The 18,834-nt window shown below is 39.6% G+C and overlaps 1 protein-coding gene across 1 annotated transcript in view; it reads left to right on the forward strand.

The window, feature by feature from the left end:
• cdh13 (cadherin 13, H-cadherin (heart)) overlaps nucleotides 1–18,834 on the forward strand; it is a 431,422-nt gene that overhangs the window by 249,856 nt on the left and 162,732 nt on the right. The gene's annotated exons all lie outside the window — the stretch shown is intronic.

Here is an 18,834-nt window from a genome sequence, read left to right on the forward strand (position 1 = left end):
TTATTGTCGTTGACATGGATGTAAACAATCGAAAAAGTCTGAAGGCTCATCTGTTGAGGGGGCTGTGCTGTATTTTTGATGGACCCGGAGATTCAGTCCGCCATGGCTGATATATTTTTGAGTGACATTTTATCTCGGCAATCTCGTTGATCTTAATGAGATTTCTGTCCTTCATTGGCGTGTGTGTGCATCAGGGTGTGTGCGCATCTGTGGTGGCTGCGATTAAGTGGAAAAGGAGCCCCTATCAAACAATTTGGTTCTGACAGTGAAGGCTTAAAGCCCAGTGGAGGCGGGCCCTCTGCTGACCTTGGACTGCTGACTGGACTAAGGAGGCTTATGACACTTGCGAGATTGTCTAACTAATACCTCCTTCGGGTCGATTACTCAAGTTAAGAAGCTGAAACAATAAGTTTTGGGGTTTAAAGACTCATTTTTAGGGCTAAATTAAAATATTTAATCGCGATTAATCGCATGATTGTCCATAATTAATCGCGATTAAATCGCAAATTAATCACACATTTCTTATCTGTTCAAAATGCACCTTATAGGGGGATTTTTTAAATATTTAATACTCTTATCAACATAGGAGTGGGCAAATATGCTTTCATGCTTTATGCCCATGTATGTATGTAGTTATTATTGGAAATCAATTAACAACACAAAACAATGACAGATTATTGTCCAGAAATCCTCACAGGTACTGCATTTAGCATTAAAAAATATGCTCAAATCATAACATGGCAAACTCAAGTCCAACAGACAACAACAGCTGTCAGTGTGTCAGTGTGCTGACTTGACTATGACTTACCCCAAACGTCATGTGATTATCATAAAGTGGGCATGTCTGTAAAGAGACTACCCATAGAACCCATTTCAGGTCTGAGGTCAACGGATCCCTTTGAAAATGGCTATGCCAGTTTTTCCTCGCCAAAATTTACTGTACGTTTTTTCTGCGTTATTTAGCCTCCTTCCTGACCAACTAGTATGACATGGTTGGTACCAATGAATTCCTTAGGTTTTTTAGTTTCATATGATGCCAGCATCTTCATTCACCCAGTTGCGTTAATGCGTTAAAGGAATTAGTGGCAATAAACAAATTTGCATTAACGCATTGATATCGCGTTAACTTTGACAGCCCTACTCATTTCATTTAGATACTTTAGGTAAACAACCTAAATCCACGACTAGTGTAAATTCTAAATTGTATGACTTGATTCATCCTTTTTTTTTGTCCAAATTGCATGCTGGAAATCAAATGAAAAACAGTTCTATTATAGGCAGGAGTTCCAGTCTGTTTAAGTGTTTTTACATCTCTGTAGTTGTAATGTGATTACAGCCCTGCTGGTGTTTAGTAGACACACTGTGAATGCCCCCACAGAACCACACGTCAATGCCTAGTTTCTATCTCCAACACAGCTAGAGACCAAATGAATGTGAGCGTGTACTGGCCACTGTGCACTTTGGTCTTGCCTCCGGTTGCATCAGAAGTGAAAGCGAAAAAAAAAAAGGGGGAGTGCTGGATCTTCCCATTTCACATAACAGTTTATTGTGTTTTTTGAGTTAGTTGGCTTTGATGGAACATTCCCTTTTGTACAGCAGGTGTCCTGAGATGAAATTCTTCGATATAAATCTGTACGATCAAAATGGGCTCTTATCTCTGTTACTCAAAGCTCTTACAGCCTACGCCTTCGAAAAAAGCTGTTTAGATTTAGATATATTTTTGGGCTCCATGGTGTTTCTTCAACAGCAAAAAATATACATTTATTCTGGAGAAGAAGTGGTGCAGTAATTTGTGAATACGGCAAACAAAATTCTTTTTAGACACTCAACAGGAGCTCAGGGATAAAGTTTTAAATTACCACATCAGGGGAGAATCATGAAGATGAGCAAGTTTAATGCTTTATATCCCATAAAAAAGTTAATGTTGTGGACCACTAATGGGAGAAATGACATGGGAGGAAACTGAGAGAAACAGAGCAGCCAGATTCTAGTTTTTCAGTATATTTTGCACTACACTGCACACCAAACTCCCTCCTAGCAATGGTATTGCATCAGTGCAGCTATTTCAGAAAGTGGCATGTCAAACTAAGGCACTAAGGCAGGAGAGCAGAGAAAACAGTTTTTTCTTAGCTACTCTGGTAATAGTTTTAAAGAGATTGAGACACAGTAAATAAAAATATAAAAAATGAACTAAAAAATATGGCTTGGGGCAATGTGCTCCATGGGCTATTGCAGTTTATATTCCCAATGTATATGTTGGGATTTGATTCAACAGTTTATGAGTTCTTGCTCCCTGTTTGACCTCAAAGTTAAGCTGCCGTCTTTGTCTCTTGTTTATCCTTTTGTTGTGTGGAGAACTGTGTCTAAGACCCCACTGTGATCAAAAACTTGGATGTCCAGTGGCACACAATGACCCCAGTTTTCTCGGCTCCAGTCATGGATTACAGTCGAAAATGTGCACAATCCCATTTGTTGCAACAAATAACCCCCTCAATCTCTGTGGGCTCTGTGGCCGTACAGCATCTATCAGCCATCACTGTCAGCCTGAGCCTCTCCAGCCCGTCTGACCATTCCAGTGACTCTCCCACAGTGCTGCTGTTTAACACCAGGCAGCAGCCGTCTCTTGCCTCGGCTGCAAAATCCTCCTAACACATGGCTCAAGTGTGGAAAATGTAATGCTGTACATTACATCGTCCAACAGTGTCTGTTATCAACATCTACAGTAACCGAGTAACATGCTTTACAGCTGTCATTGCTACAACAAAACCGCCCAGAAAAAGAAGCAGCCATCCTCTTACAGTACATTCCTACATCACTCTGCCAGGACTTAAGATCAAAATTTGGCATTTACATTTAGGAAAATACATACTGTATTGTGTCAGCAATGTTGACATTTCCTATCAAAATTACAGACAGTCGTAAATTCCTAGTGACTACCTACAAAATTAGGTCTGTGTTGTTTTGTGGTTTCACTCTCAATTAAGTCATCATTAATCCTCAGGCAAAGTAAAGACAATGATGTTCCACTAGATATGTTAAAATTGCTGATATATTTGCGTGTATTTGTGTGAGCTGTTCGTAAAACACACTTGATTCAAACTCAACAGAACTAAAATAAAACTCACCAAAACCGTCTTGATTAGTCTTTTCCAACATCACCAACGCTGGGTTGGTCAAAATAGAGTTAGTTGTGAAAATATGCCGGCTCTGTACGCCGTTTCCCCCCCACTGTCTTCTTCTGAGCAGCGGCTCTCGTTCTTCGGAGGAACCAAATTGGCAAAAATAAAATGACAAACATCGCCCCAAGAAAATCTGAAACACATGAAATTATAAAAGTGGAATGTCCAGTGTGTCCTGGAGATACTGGGCTGGATGTACTATACCAGGTCAAGTTGTTGAGGCTAACATGTTAATAAACCACTGCCTGCAGCATAAACAGAGCAACATAGACCTCTCCGTGGAGACCTGTATTGTGTCGTGTGTTGACTTGTAAGTCTTATATTCACTTGCCCTTTGGTCCTGGTTTGATCTGCCAGCTCTGGAGAACATATCCCGGTGTTTTTGGCCTGCTAGATAGTTGAATTGTTTTCACCATCCACATGTTTATTTCAGTTCTCCACTTTCTTGCACAGGGCAGATAGCATACTTTGAGAAATGAGGTGTACAATGTGGTAAGCGTGTGTGCTGAATGTTGATTCTCACTGGGATCAGCAGCATGAGCAATGCTACATAACTTGGAGGGATAATGCTGTTCACACTGTAAAGCCCCTTGATGGCAAATTTGTGATTTGTGATAAATAAAATTGGCTTGACTTTACCATCAAATCAAAAAAAAATCTTTAAGAATACGAACAGAATATTCTTAGAGCTCCTGTTTGATGATAAAAACACGTGTTCCACTTTCAAACAGATGTGTACTATTCATCTCTGTATCGACACGATGTATTGTCAGTCAGTGTTTTGATGATTATAGACCTTCATTTGTCTTCTTTGATCGTTGATGGAATCCAAGTTGTTTGAGAGCCTTGCTCTAAATATTTATTTTCCTTAATGGAAATTAATTCAACCATGTCCCACGCACTTCAAAGAATCCTTTTCATTGCGTCTTTCTTGTGACGCACGAGGATAAATAAAGCATTGTATATAATACACCACTCTATAGCCGTGAGCAAAACCTCCATTTGAAGAAATCAGAGCATCCATCAGAGCAATATGGTACATCTAAGACAAGTTAAAAGGTCAGACTGGAAGATTTCTGCCCCGACTCCTGCCCTCCAGTCATCTTTTTGAACATATGTTTTCACAACAATATCCCAAAAGAAAAACGCTTTTAAAAATTGAATTCAACCTTGTAACCTCTTCGGTTTCATGTAATTGGTTTGTCCCTTTCATATATCCGTATTGCTCTTTAAGTTATTTAACTCTCCTCTCTTTTCCACTTTGTCGCTCTCCGTTTTTCTCAATAGCCATGTCTATATCAGTGCAGTGTTATTTAAGTGTTAAAAATCAAAGATGGAAATTGCAAATTCTATTAAACGTTCTCCATATCTCAATCAAGGTGCTTCATTGCTCTCAGTGAACCTCCCCCTGAATAAATAAAGGGTAAAAAAAACAACCCAAAAAACAGAGCAATCAAAAACGGACTAATCAGTCGTCTCTATAGAGTGCTACAGGAATGAGTCCTAAAACCCAGAAATGAGTTAGCGTTTTAGCACTTCTGGTTCTGTGGTCTGGAAGTCAACGGGTTTTTTGAATGGGTTTTTGGTTAGATGCCTGAAATAAGGTTTGTGGTTAACACAGGCTTAAGAGATTTTAATGTTTTCTTCTACGATATAAAACACGTCAATAAATATCCAACTCGTGAATTTTGAAGCTTTTACGTGTCTTCAAAAATGCGGTTGCCAACAAGTGGCTAAATAAGACTACAGAGGTTGTCGGGGACCTTAAACATCTCTAAATCGTTATAGTTACAAGCTATTCCAACTCATCTTTCCAACTTTTAGATTTACACTAGTTGTCACGCTAAGAGGAAAGGCTTTTGTAGAAGAGGTAAAGGTGTGAATTTGGAAGCTTAGTGTTGGTGAAGTTGAAGTCATGCGACCATGGTGTAGTTTGTCTGTAGCCTAATGCTAGCTTTTTACTTATGGCTATTGCATTTATGCTTCAAAAATCATAGAAGTGATCATATGTGAAGATTAGCTTGCTGAACAAAACGTGTAAGTGTCGTAAACGTTTGTTTGCCGCAGCTCATTTTCTGTAAATATCCAAAAATACTGGAAAAATCCCATTGGCTTTTTGTCGAGGGAACCAGGCCCATGCTAACTTCCGGGGCAACCAAAATAGGCCATTTTTGCAGCACTTTATAAAATAGTCTCTGGACGGTATAAAATATCAGCCCAGTTACACAGCAGTTTGTGAAATAGTCACGAAATTGAATGCATTGATTTGTGTACAAAGACACAAATTTTGTTTTTTTTTCGTGATGTTCAGCACAAAATCAATTTGTATGTAATCCATGTAATTGTTAAGCTGGAAGTATAGAGAATGGCAAACGCCACGCAGGGAGGAGGTCGGGGTGGATGGCTGGGTCAAAAAACACCAGACTTTCACCCAGGAGACCGGCGTTTGTGTCCCCTGTGAAACCACAAGTTGATTTATTTGTCAAGTAACTTCCGTACTTAAGTAACAGCAATACAGAGTTATTTAACCCAAACCACTATCTTTTCCTAAACCTAATTAAGTAGTTTTTGTCATCTAACTTCCATACTTACCGTAAGTTACGCCACTGTCGGTGTTATTCAAACCCAAACCATAATCTTTTCCTAAACCTAAGTAGTTGTGTTGCCTAAACCTAACCAAGTCGATCTTTTCCTAAACTGATTAATTTTGTTGCCTAAACCTAACCATGTCAATATTTTCCTAAACCTAAATAAGTAGTTTTGTTGCCTAAACCTAACCAAGTTGATATTTTCTAACTAAGTAGTTACATTTTGAAAAGACTGGAGCTGGAATTCACAACTGCGTTATGTGTTGCTGGATATTTCTATGATAACGCACAAAAAATACGTTGTTGAAAGTCGTGCTAAGCGTCAGGAAAAAAAAGGAAAATCATGTCTATATACACAAATTAAATAGTTTAAATTTTGTGACTATTTCACGAACTGCTGTTAGACTGTGTTGGACATATGGCCAATATTACCAACAGCACTTTTTCTAAATGGCCAATTTGTGTTCTGCTGCTAAGATAGTGTCATATTGCACCTACTGTATCACCTACAGTACCTGATGCAACTGTTCAAACGTAGTATGGCCTCTTCACATAGCTAGCCGCCAAGTCAGACACTTAAACGAATGACACATATAAGTGTTTTCTGATCTCACATTTAGTCCCCGCAACAGCTTTTGTTTCAGGTTCTACAAAGCATGCTCACTGTTTCACACAAGAGTCTTAAAAGCATTTTACGTCTAATAGCCTTCTATATCATCCTCCAGTCACTGTCAGAGCGCTGTCCTCCAACATCCTGTACTGTAGCACTTTCAGTGAATGCTGTGAATGGTCATGATCATAACCCTCGAAGACAAGGACAAACAAATAGCAGTGGAGCACCAGCAATCTGTTACTTTTAGCCTGCAACCGCAACTGCTTGTTTAAGTACTCGAAAGAATGAAGCCGACAAATAGATCCAAGGACACACACAACACGCGGAAGAGAGTGTGAATCTGAGTAATGTACTCCGTACAAAGTGCTCCATCAAGTTTTGATTGTTTTGATGTCGTTGATTGCGTTGCTACGGGGTATAAATCAAGCAAAATGGGAGAACAAAATATTGTTCAAACAGCCACTTAATTCATGACTTTGTCCTACTCTCACTAAGTCATCCATCGTGTGACACTCTTTTAAAGTTTACTGGTAATTAGAATAAGCTGATCCCTTTACTTGTGTTTTGTCTATGTACCGTAATTGTTTTGTTGCATCTCTCTTTTGTTTGCTTATTTCTGACCTTGAACGTTTGTGCTCTTTTTCATGAATCCTTGCTGGCTGTGGAAAACTATTGTTATTACTTAGTTTGAATAAATGCTAAGATCCCCGAGGGCAGCAAGATTCAAGTAAAGTTTTCATCGAGATACATAATAGTTATCTGTATATTACAACTATCTCAGCACAACTCTATGATCACATCAGATATTTTTACCCCGAGCAAGGAGGGCATTTGGGGTGAAAACCAATAAGATCCATGCTTCTTCCTCTTGTTTTCTCCACTTTGGACAGTGTAAATAGATGATACAGTGTATCATCTATTGGACCTGGTGGTGGCATTATCACACTGCCCTGCTGTTGGGTTCCTTTACCTTCGTTGCCTTATCAACCCCTCTAACTCTCTTATATATATTGTGGTTGTTCAACGGATACTTTTAGCCCCTCCATGCATAATCTGCTCTCTCTTTCACCCTCTTTCTCACTGTTGGAGTAACATGTTAAACTAACGTGGCAAACTCCAGCATGTTAGTATTGTCACTGCGATCATGTTAGCATTGGTGATGTCAGCATTTAGCTGAACACACCGCTGTGTTGCTTTGCCTGAAAGAGCTGCTAGCGCCAGCAACTCTAAGGGCCCTATTTCAACAATCTATAGCACATGGTCTAAAGTGAATGGCACAAGTGCATTTAGGGCGTCTACCAACTCCACTTTTGCTCGTTAAGAAGCACATAATCTGGGCACAAAGTAAGGAGCAAGGGGTAAAGGTGTTGTATTTAGTCTCTTGATTAATTATAGGTGTCTTTTGGGCGAAACAGGAATTAAACCAATCAGAGTGTCATCTCCCCCATTCCCTTTAAAAGTCAGGTGCGCCTGCACCGGGCGCATTGCTATTTAGATTTAGATTCGGCAAATTAGAGAAGCGAGCGGTTTTCTGTTGAGGAAACAGATCTGCTCGTGCGCAAAGTGAAAGTGCGCAAGCAGATGTACAGTATGTGGTGCTTGGCCGGTAGATCCTCTGCCTCTGCTGTCTCCCAATCCTCTGTCCCATCAACAACCCCTTTAATGGTGCAGGCGACACAGGGGAACAAAAGTCATTAAAAAATGATAAGCACTAGGCTAAATATGATAAACATGTATTGATAATTAATGAAAACTGTATTGCTTTCCAATGGGCTCGGACCGGCTGAGCGGAATCCTCCAGAGATGCATTACACACAGGCTTGCAGCCGGGCACAGCTGGAGAGGCGGTGCGTAACGCACAGATCCATCAGCTTCAAAACGCCACAGTTTAGGGGGAAAGGGCCGGCAAACTTTGACATAGCCTACTTCTACACTCAGAGGCGTGTGTGCACCGTGATCTCTCTGGTCACAGCGGTCACGCTAGTGACTGGAGGAGCGCTGAGAGAGCGCTGCAGGTTGATCAATACAGAATGCCTAGAGCCTTACTTCATTATATCCCATTATATTCTGAATTGTCCCCTGCCGCCTGAATTTAGTCTTTTCCTTAACATAAATAAAAACATTGTTCCAGTGCCGACACTGTGTTTAACTGAGGAAGAGGAGAGCTGCTGCTGCGTGTCCCTGTGTGTGTAAGCAGAGTGTACGTGTGTTGTGAACCTGCCTATGTAGACACATCTTACTATCTGAATAATGCACCCTTTAAATACCAGGAAAATACTGCGTCAAACTTTAGACCAGGTTTTTGTTGGTCAATGGATAAATCGCTTTCTGCTGCCTGAAGATTAGCAATGTGCCAACAATACGCCTGACCACACCGCATTTTAAAACCAATAAGGACATGGGCGCAAGTTCATTTGCTACTTACACAACGTGGGTGCTGAGCATGAAAATGACAACTGTGTTGGTCTGAAACTAGGAATGACACCGCTTTGTGCTGGGTGTAAGATAGGGGTCTTCTTTTACAGGAAATATTGAAAATATATGGATGTTAGGGAGTTTGCTAAATAATTATGCAGACGATGCAATGTACCATTTAAACTTTCAGCTCTTGCTTCTAACCTGGAAGGGAAGTTACAGCATCTCAGCAGATATTTTTAGGTATAAGTTAAACTCAGTGTCAACTCTTCAGACAATTCAGGCAGTACAGTACAGATTCAGCATTGTCTTTGAAAAACAAATCATGGCTAACGGTCAGTGCATGTCAAAGGGAGTTCCGCTGCATGAAGTCTTGGAGCAACCTATAATTTAACAAACAAGAAGCCTCTTGGACCTTTCTAGTAGCCTCAGTGCTATGACTCAATACAGGTCCTGCATCCCCTCATCCTCGTCCCTCTGCTCTGCTGTACAGTAGCTAGCCGCTCAGTACTGATTGCCTCTTTTTCCTGGGTGAGATCAGATGAATGGCCACTAATAGGTTTTCAGTTTTATTCACTGAGCCCCTGGTACAGAATTACAGAATTAGAGGGATTTTCCGGGGGTAATTAATTGAAGTGTCCTTTTAAAAGGGAAGTATCTTTTGTCTTGATTTAGTGAGTAGAGTCATTAGCTGGAACCTCAATGGTTGCAGAGCAGAGAGATTATGGATTGGTGGATCACACATTCCCAGCTGAGTTACGGGGCCGTTTTGAGAATTATATAGAGGGGTTATCATCCCTGGAGACTGCATGGAACATTATTGTTAATCCTACATTTGCATAGGAGCTGATCTGCACCGATCTTCCCATTCAGCATCATAACTTGACTGCATTTTATCTGTTTGAGGGGAGCAAAGCAGGACACAAAGGGGCAAATGAAAAGTGGAAGTTGGCAGCTCCAGTGACACATGTTGTGCTTTTGTGGGATCCACATTGCGACTGTATATTGTATATTTTTGTACCTGTGACGATTTTCCACGCCTGTCTGCACGTGTGCAGGCGTCTGTATGTTTTAGTGTTTGTATTTGACACAGAGGTGTCACCGTGGGAAGTGTGAGCTGTCCTGCAGATGTTCCTTCTCCCTGCAGTTCCAGTACAAATCCCCTGAAAGCTGTGAGCCAGCAGCGTCCTCTCATCGCTTCAGACCAGCGGCTGCTGCACTCGCAGCTCAGCACTCAATCAGACTAACACCTGTTCTTATACCCACACGCTTACAATGCAAATTAGCATGACTATGCTTGTGAGGGACGTCACCAGTTGCTCATTGGTAGCTCTGTCTTATATACATAGCCAATAGCCACTCTGAACAAAATCTAAGCTACAGTGCTTTATGTCTGTTTGTCTTTTTTTCCTTAAAAATGCTTCGAATTAGCTTAGTGAATTGTGACAAATCAAGAAAAGTTTCAAGTAACTTGGGCTGTGGCTCAGATGTAGAGCAGGTCATCCACCGGGCGGAAGGTCGGCGGGTGGATCACCAGCTCCTCCAGTCCACATGTTGAAGTGTCCTTGAGCAAGACATGGGAGCCTCTGCCATCAGTATATGAATGTGTATGAATGCTGACATGTAGTGTACAAGTGCTTTGAGTGGTCGTAAGACTAGAAAGGTATATAAATGCAAGACTACTTACCATTTATCTTCAGTTCAACTACAGTCCAGACAGCAGATTATCTTGCACGGCAGCTGGATTCTCACAATGTCACAAGATCACATATCACACGAAAATCAATCTTGTCAGACTTGAAGTAATGCGTTTGTGTCTGGCAAGCCAGATCAAGGGCCAATCAGCATCCTGTGAGGCGCTACTGGCAGCTATGGGCGTGGTTTAGGTGTGTGTGTGTGTGTGTGTGATGAGGTGACTGATGCTGCGATAGCATCAGTTATATCAGAACTGGAGAGTATTTCTTCATTGGAATGATTTTCGATGGAAATATGTTTTCGGTCTTCTCCCGACTGGCTTCGGCGAGAGTTTAATTGACAGATGCTTCATCCAATCACCTGTCAAGTAATTTTTTAAAGTGTCTGCCCTTTTCTAAACCGTTTCCAATGACGGCTGTGTAACAAACCATCTGTCTGTGTAACAAACCATCTGTCGGGTCAGGTTAGATAGCAGACACCTCTAATTGGAACTTGAAAACTTGAAAAAATCCCCTATTTACTGTAATGTTGAGCCTCATTTTAGATCCTAATCAAGTAGTCCACATCCAAATTATAACCTACAGTATAACCATGTAATACAATAATAACTAAAGAGGTGGGTGGTTTTTATTTCACCCATTTACCAAACACAGGCACACAAACGTTTTTTATTTTATCTACTATGTAGTCTTAAACCATTACCTTATTTAATATATTCAAGAAGTTTTTATTCTCACTCTCTAATTTGAATGCATAATGTGCTTCAAAACAGTTTGTTGTAGACATTGCCATGCTGGATATAAAAACAGAAATATGCAGCATACAGTTTGTTTATTGAGCCAAGCCTCCGAATGAATATCTTCAAAGGGAAACTTAAAGTGCATGTGTCTCCTCAGGTTGAAATATCAAGAGCTCTTTCAAGTGAATGGTGAACTCTTCTTTGTCTGTTGTTTTTATGTACTTTGATCATTTAATTGGATTTAATTGTCTAAAATGCTTCATGATCAGATAACCCTCATAGGAATCTGTTTGAATAAGACGACTCAACATCATCTCACTTATTTATGAACAGCTGGTTGACCAATCTGACTAACAAGATAACATCCTCCCTATAATTAGCACCTCTTTACATATTCTTTTTCTTGCAAATTTCCTCAGATTATTCCTTTCTAGGAATTTATTCCCTGTGAAATACAATTTCATCACAACATGCTGGCATTGATGTCAGGAGTTGGCAGCGCTGCACAATTGGTACTGATGGGTGACAAGTTAAAATACCTGCTTTTAGTGTCTTAGCCTCCAGAACAGCTGCAGTGCTCCTTGACAAAGTTTCTAAAACTTCACTAGAAAGATTAACACCATTCATTTAGTGTGTTATGATGGTGCTGGAGAACACTGCCTAACATGTCCCTCCAAAAACATATGTTTGCGTTAAGTTCGGTTGAAATCTGGAGGCCGTGAATGCCATAGCATACGGTATTATCTACATTATTCCCATAGTCATCAAACCATTCAGTGACCACTCATGCCCTGTATAGAAACATCTTTATGTTATTTCATTCATTTCTTCAGGTTGTTCCTTTAAACCCTTGAGACCCACGGGGACATCTCATGCTAGCTTGTACCGAAGGAGGCTAAATAACGCTCTAAAGATGGGCTAAATTTTGGTGCGGAAAAACTGGCATGGCCATTTTCAAAGGGGTCCCTTGACCTCTGACCTCAAGGTATGTGAATGAAAATGGGTTCTATGGGTACCCACAAGTTTCCCCTTTACAGGCATGGCCATTTTATGATAATCACATGCAGTTTGGGGCAAAAAACATGTCTTTTTTGAATGCAGTATAAATGTTATTTTCGCCCATTCTAAAAATAATGTGTTCTATTATTTCTGCAAACAGCAATTCTTGCAGAAATCTCCAAGTTTCAAAACTTTTTGATTCCAAATCACAGCATGACCTTTGCTATGGCGTTCCTTTAGGTCATGGTGTCTTAATGTGGTATTTTGGAGGGATTTTGATCATTTATTTTATCAATTTTTAAGTGGTAAATAATAGTTAAATGTAGCAGAAAATCTGTTCAACAAATAGTTTCAACCCAAAAATTGCTGCAGCAACTTATGAGACATAATATAGCATGGGGATGGCCATCATATAATTGTATCATAATGTTCTTAGCCCTCATACACTTTCACAATTTATTTAATTAATTAATTAATTAATTAATTAATTAATTAATTAATTAATAACAACTTGACACACAGTGCTGAGCTGCATCTCAAATTAATCTTCATGTTCCCAGTTTTCAGATCATGTACACCACTTCTATGTGACATCTACTGTTGACCTGCTATCTCCCCCTAAAGACCCCCTGTCCCCTCCTAAAAAAAGACAAAAAAGATTTATAGTTGGTCTCAGAGGGTTAATAAGCCAACCGTCTATATGTATTTGGTTTAAAATAAGGATACTAATTGATGATTGGTCCACTTAATTACATATTATGAACCAGGCCTGAGTGGCTATTTAGATGTTAAGCTGATAAATTACCAAAGGAAATGTGGAAATATAATAGATACAATCCAAGTGGTATGGCTTTGTATGAAATAATCTACTTTATTGAATTTTGCTAAGCTCCATGAAATCATGCCTCACTTTCTGCACGTCTACCATTGTCTGGCTCTTTTGTGTAATCTGTCTCTTAATAGTTGGCGTACTTCCTGCATAAAATCCTGTGTGAGAGGTTGCGATCTCTCATTCAAATAGCTCCCCTGGGTCTTGCATTTTAATGAGTTGCCTTGAGCCTTCAGTCCATATCCCTAAGTCTAGTTAAGATGGAAGTCTCACCTTACTATTCAGCCTTGGCTCAGAAACTAACCCGCAAAGCCAAGTGTGAAACGGCAAATGAAACAGACAGAGGTGCAATGCATAGATAGAAATAATAATTATTATATATCAAATACTTATTTTAGTCAGGCACTATGGAATCGCTAATGTGAATGTGAATATGTATCCTGCTTCTCGGCGAGTGAAGGTTGGATAAGCAGTTTTAAAAAAAGGAAAATGAGTAAGAAATTACTGCAACTGATTGATAAATAATTTGTGTTTTTCATATGACTGCCCACTCTATTTCCAGCTCTTACGATCCACCCACCTCCTGACAATAAAGTTGGCATCTGTCATTTTTTCCCACCTGTCCCAGTAGAGCTATGGCTGCACCTGATTTGACTGTTGTCAGCTCATTAAATGTACATTATCAGTCATTATAAGCACCATAGATGTGGGTCATTAGGGGCCTACTACGCCTACTACGTTGTAAAAGTGAAAGCGAAGCTTAAAAAGAACACGTTCTGAGACTTAAAACTGAATGAACCTTTACATTTGAACAGAAACAAAACAGCTTGTCTAGGTTTAGGCAACACAACTACAACTTCTTTAGGTTTAGGCAAACAAAACCACTTGGTTAAGTTTAGGGAATTGAATCACACGTTTTTTATCTGTTCAAAATGTACCTTAAAGGGAGATTTTTCAAGTATTTAACACTCATATCAACATGGGAGTGGACAAATATGCTTGCTTATGCAAATGTATGTATACATTTATTATTGTAAATCAATTAACAACACAAAACAATGATAAATATTGTCCAGAAACCCTCACAGGTACTGCATTTAGCATAACAAATATGCTCAAATCACAACATGGCAAACTGCAGCCCAACAGGCAACAACAGCTGTCAGTGTGTCATTGTGCTGACTTGACTATGACTTGCCCCAAACTGCATGTGATTATCATAAAGTGGGCATGTCTGTAAAGGGAAGACTTGTGGGTACCCATAGAACCCATTTACATTCACATATCTATCTAAAATTTTCCCGCAAGTATGGAACGTTATTTAACCTCCTTCGCGACGAGCTAGTATGACACGGTTGTTACCAATGGATTCCTTAGGTTTTTTTAGTTTCATATGATGCCAGTATCTTCACTCTAACTGATCCCGCTACAACCTCTGGAATATTGAAACAAATTTGCGTTAATATGTTATTATCGCATTAACTTTGACATCTCCATTCAAAAGTGAAAGTGAAACTTAAGGTCGTGAACACAAAGACAACTATGTGTTAGGACGTAAACCCCGGGCTCCTGGGTGAAAGTACTGTGTCTTGTGTCCCATCCAATGCTCCTGATCTTTCACGCTGTTTATAATACAGCACCTCACTTCCGCTTTTGCTCCTCATAATTACTATGGCCGCTTGAGTTCGCTGTCGTCTTCTTTCATTCCTTCTTTCGGTGATGGCCCATGTGAATCGATGATAAAACCTACTAGTGGGTGTATCAGGACCCTTGTGACCAATATCTATGATATTTGTAACCACTGATAAGGCCCACTTAATGACCTGTTAACAGTCTAACCGGCTGTGATATCCTCTGCTCCTCCAGAGTCTCTGTCAGTCTCGGTGGAGATCGCCTTTGTGGATCCAGCCAACGTTTCTCTATGGCAGCTTCAGCTGGATAAGCGTGAGCACGATCAGACATGATCTGCTGTCTAATTGTGCACACACCAAGATGATTAATTAAGCTTAAGAAAACGAAAGCAACATTCTGTCACTTCCCTGCCTCTCCAGATTAATGACTTGTTTTTTGAAATGATAATCTTGGGTGTGTGTGTGTGTGTGTGTGTGTGTGTGTGTGTGGGGAGAGGGTGGGGGGGGGGGGGGGGGGGGGGGTCGCTTTGGCACAACATTGAAAGCGTGAAACATTTGGACATGTCTGGTGGCATCACAGCCACAGGGTAATTAGATTTTCTTTAATGATGATGGGATCATGTGGTGTGGCTGCTGAAGTTTTCCCTTAATCAATACACCCTAGGTTGTTATTGAGTTTGCTGATTACTGTTGCAACTGTGCACTGAGTGCAGCTGAGTCAACAGCTTTGGTACATTCTGAAAATATCACATTCCATTAACCCTTCAAACACCCACTTCCTCTCTCTCCATCTTTTTTGTTTCTTGATCCTCCCCTGTTCTCCACACACCTTATTTGAACAGTAGTCCCTCCTGTTTCTTTGCTTTGCATAATATTTTTACATAATTTGCTTCTTTTGATACATTTCTCTCCTTGCTGCAACACACAACAGTTGTTTGTCTGTTTATTTCTTTTTCATTAGGGCTGTCGATTGATTAAAATATGTAATGGTGATTAAGCGCTTGATTGTCTATAGTTAATCACATAAAAGCAAAGCAAGCTGCATTTAGCCAAAAAAATAGGCTCAAATTATAACATGGCAGTTGTCAATATGGCAGTGTGCTGACTTGACTATGACTTGTCCAAAACTGCATGTGATTATCATAAAGTAGGCATGTCTGTAAAGAGGAGACTCGTAGGTACCCATAAAACCCATTTTCATTCACATATCTTGAGGTCAGAGGTCAAGGGACCCCTTTGAAAATGGCCATGTCAGTTTTTCCTTGCTAAAAATGTACCATAAGTTTGGAGTGTTATTTAGCCTCTTTGGCGACAAGCTAGTATGACATGGTTGGTACCAATTGATTCCTTTCTAGTTTCATATAATACCAGTATCTTCACTCTAATTTTATAACTGAGCCCGCTAAAACCTCAAAATCGCAAGTTGTGTTTATGTGTTAAAGAAATTAATGTCGTGAAAACAATTTGTACTTAACGCACTATTATCACGTTAATTTTGACACCCACTATTTATTTTATTAACTTCTGCCTCACCATTTCAATGTTCTGTCCCTGTCTTAATTCCATCCTTTTCCTCCTCACATCAAGTTGACTTTTCTCTCCTCTCCCCTCCTCTCGGCTCCTCTCGGGGTCACAAGAGGAGGCGGTTCAGCTGGTCATTATGCTCCGTGGACTGTCTTCCAGCCTCAAGGCCTGACATTTGGCTCCACAATGGGACTTGTAGCATTCATTATGCCAGTGGGAGAGGAGGCGATGAACAGAGATATGCAAATACAGAAGAGTCAGCTACGAAGGGGAAAACCCTGATTAAAATCCCAAATGAAATAGATGTGTAGTATGTGCATGTGCGCACATGTTATTTGTGCCTGATACCAAAAACAATCTAGGCCTAGAACAAATTAAAGATAATAGTAATACAGGGACACAGCCAAGCTTTACATCCAATCTAATAGTTCTGAATGGTGTATTATAATATAATATTTACAATATGTTCTTATTAAAAACAGCGTGATGCCTCAGTTATTAGGGTTTGCACGTTCTTCTGTTTTTCTGTGCCTGCACAGTTTTCCTCTTAAAGTACAAAGATCTGCCGCTCAGGTGGTATGATTGACACTAAATTGCCCAAAAGCATTGACTGCGTAATGCTTACCTGGCTAAAGGAATAAATGGACTAATGAATGATGGATGAATGATTAAAAACTCAGTAGAAGTGGAATTACTGGAGGCATTACTGGAGGCAAGGTGAAAATCCAGCACCAAACAGAAAATGCAAATGTGTTGGCAGTTCATTCAACGGTTCTGGAGGCCAATAAGCAAACGACATGTGCCAGAACTATTTTAATTCACTTTTTCAATGTCGTAGGTCGTTTGTACAATTGTCTACAATTTGCACAACAACCACTTGCACATGGCTTGCTGATGAAAACTGATGAGTTTATTCTCAGTTAAATTGTCATCCTCTTCACAACTTCTAAACACTATTACATCGTTTGAGCCGTCACATGCAAAATGATCCTTTCAATTATCAAAATCTGTCAGACATGCATGTATTCCATACATATCCATGACATGGTGTTACGTACAATATGTTGTTTTTTAACTGAACTACTGCAGTTTTTTTTTCATTTTCTGCTCACTGTATATGACTATATGAAAGATCAAAGGTGAATTTACAGTACATGCAACACATTGCTACGAAAAATGCTGTAAACATACAAATACTACAGTATTGTACAGTATTCACTTTACCCAGTAAACTTTGACCTACTGTTGAAATGGGAATCTAAAAAGCTCAGTGTGATACATAAGAGCCTTCAGCTAGACGGAACTGACATTATTGTATAGCACAGTGTCAACTTCAAGAGCTTTCAACATAAGAAATATTTCTAGGGTTAACTGCCATGTTGAAAAAAACATCTTAACATTTTGACCAGCTCACACGATGACTTTGCGACCAACTTACTGACACAATAACTAGCTTTTGAAGCATGAATGATATAGTTTTGGTGAGTTACTACCTTTTGCAGACATGCTATAGAGTTGTTATGCGCCATGAAACAGGTGCACTTTAAGGTACAAGTTAAGACTCTTTCACTCAACAAATGGGTCAAAGCAATTGAGAAAAACTGCAATACCTGTAATAAGTTTTGAAGTGTGAAATCCAACCAAATCAGAATGAATGGACTGATGATTGGATTGAATGTATGTATTATACTGATTATATCATTATATATATTGTATTTAAATCATTTCTTCTAATATAGAGATCACTTATGGCTGAAAAACAACTGACCGAATAGAACGAGTTGGAGCCAGTTTTAGGGTGTAATTTTGACTTGGCTCTGTCAAGGCCTCTTGATTTGAACCATTAGAAGTGTTCCATTGCGGTACATCATATTTCATTCTGATGGGAAAAATAGATCTGGTGTTTAGATAGATAGATGGATGTATGGGTGATGGATGGATAGACAGATAGACCACATATGAACATTATAAGTGTATTCATCCTTAAAATACAAGCATACTCGCCTAGTATAAACTGTATATCCCAAGTGTTTATTCATTCTGACTCCCCTCTTATGAATGCTCCACTCCCAATCAATTTTTCCCTTTCAAATGACTTAATACAATTCATTACTTTTTCAATTATCAAGTTAAGATGTGATTTCATTACCCAGCTTTGATTATTATTGTTTAGTTGAAGGAGTTGTTTTCCGGGTTCTTCTGTTCATTAGCATTTACGTTATTTATATTCTCATTAGCAAATGCGTCGTCGGTGCGCTGTGATGGAATCAATAACTGTCCGTCTGTCAATCAAAGTCTGTAAACTGTGCATAAGCACAACCACTAGCACAACTGTCTGTATTTCTCTATTCATCACATAGCCTCAGAATAGTCATAGATATTTTATGTTACCCTTCGATCCATACTCTGTTTTTCTCTCAAAAGATGCTGAATGTCTGTATTTTGTTTTTCTTTCTTTGTGGATTACATTGGGCTGTATCCAGCATAAATTGTTTATTATCTAGCTTTTGCCAATGGTCCAGCTGTGGCCTGAGCACACCGTGGCTGAGAAGATAGAATGGAGAAACGGCATTGTTGGAGGAGGCCTTACAGGGCAGCTGGACTGTTTTCTCTTCATTCACT

Source organism: Sebastes umbrosus, chromosome 4 (assembly GCF_015220745.1).
Source record: "Sebastes umbrosus isolate fSebUmb1 chromosome 4, fSebUmb1.pri, whole genome shotgun sequence".
Classification (NCBI taxonomy): domain Eukaryota; kingdom Metazoa; phylum Chordata; class Actinopteri; order Perciformes; family Sebastidae; genus Sebastes; species Sebastes umbrosus.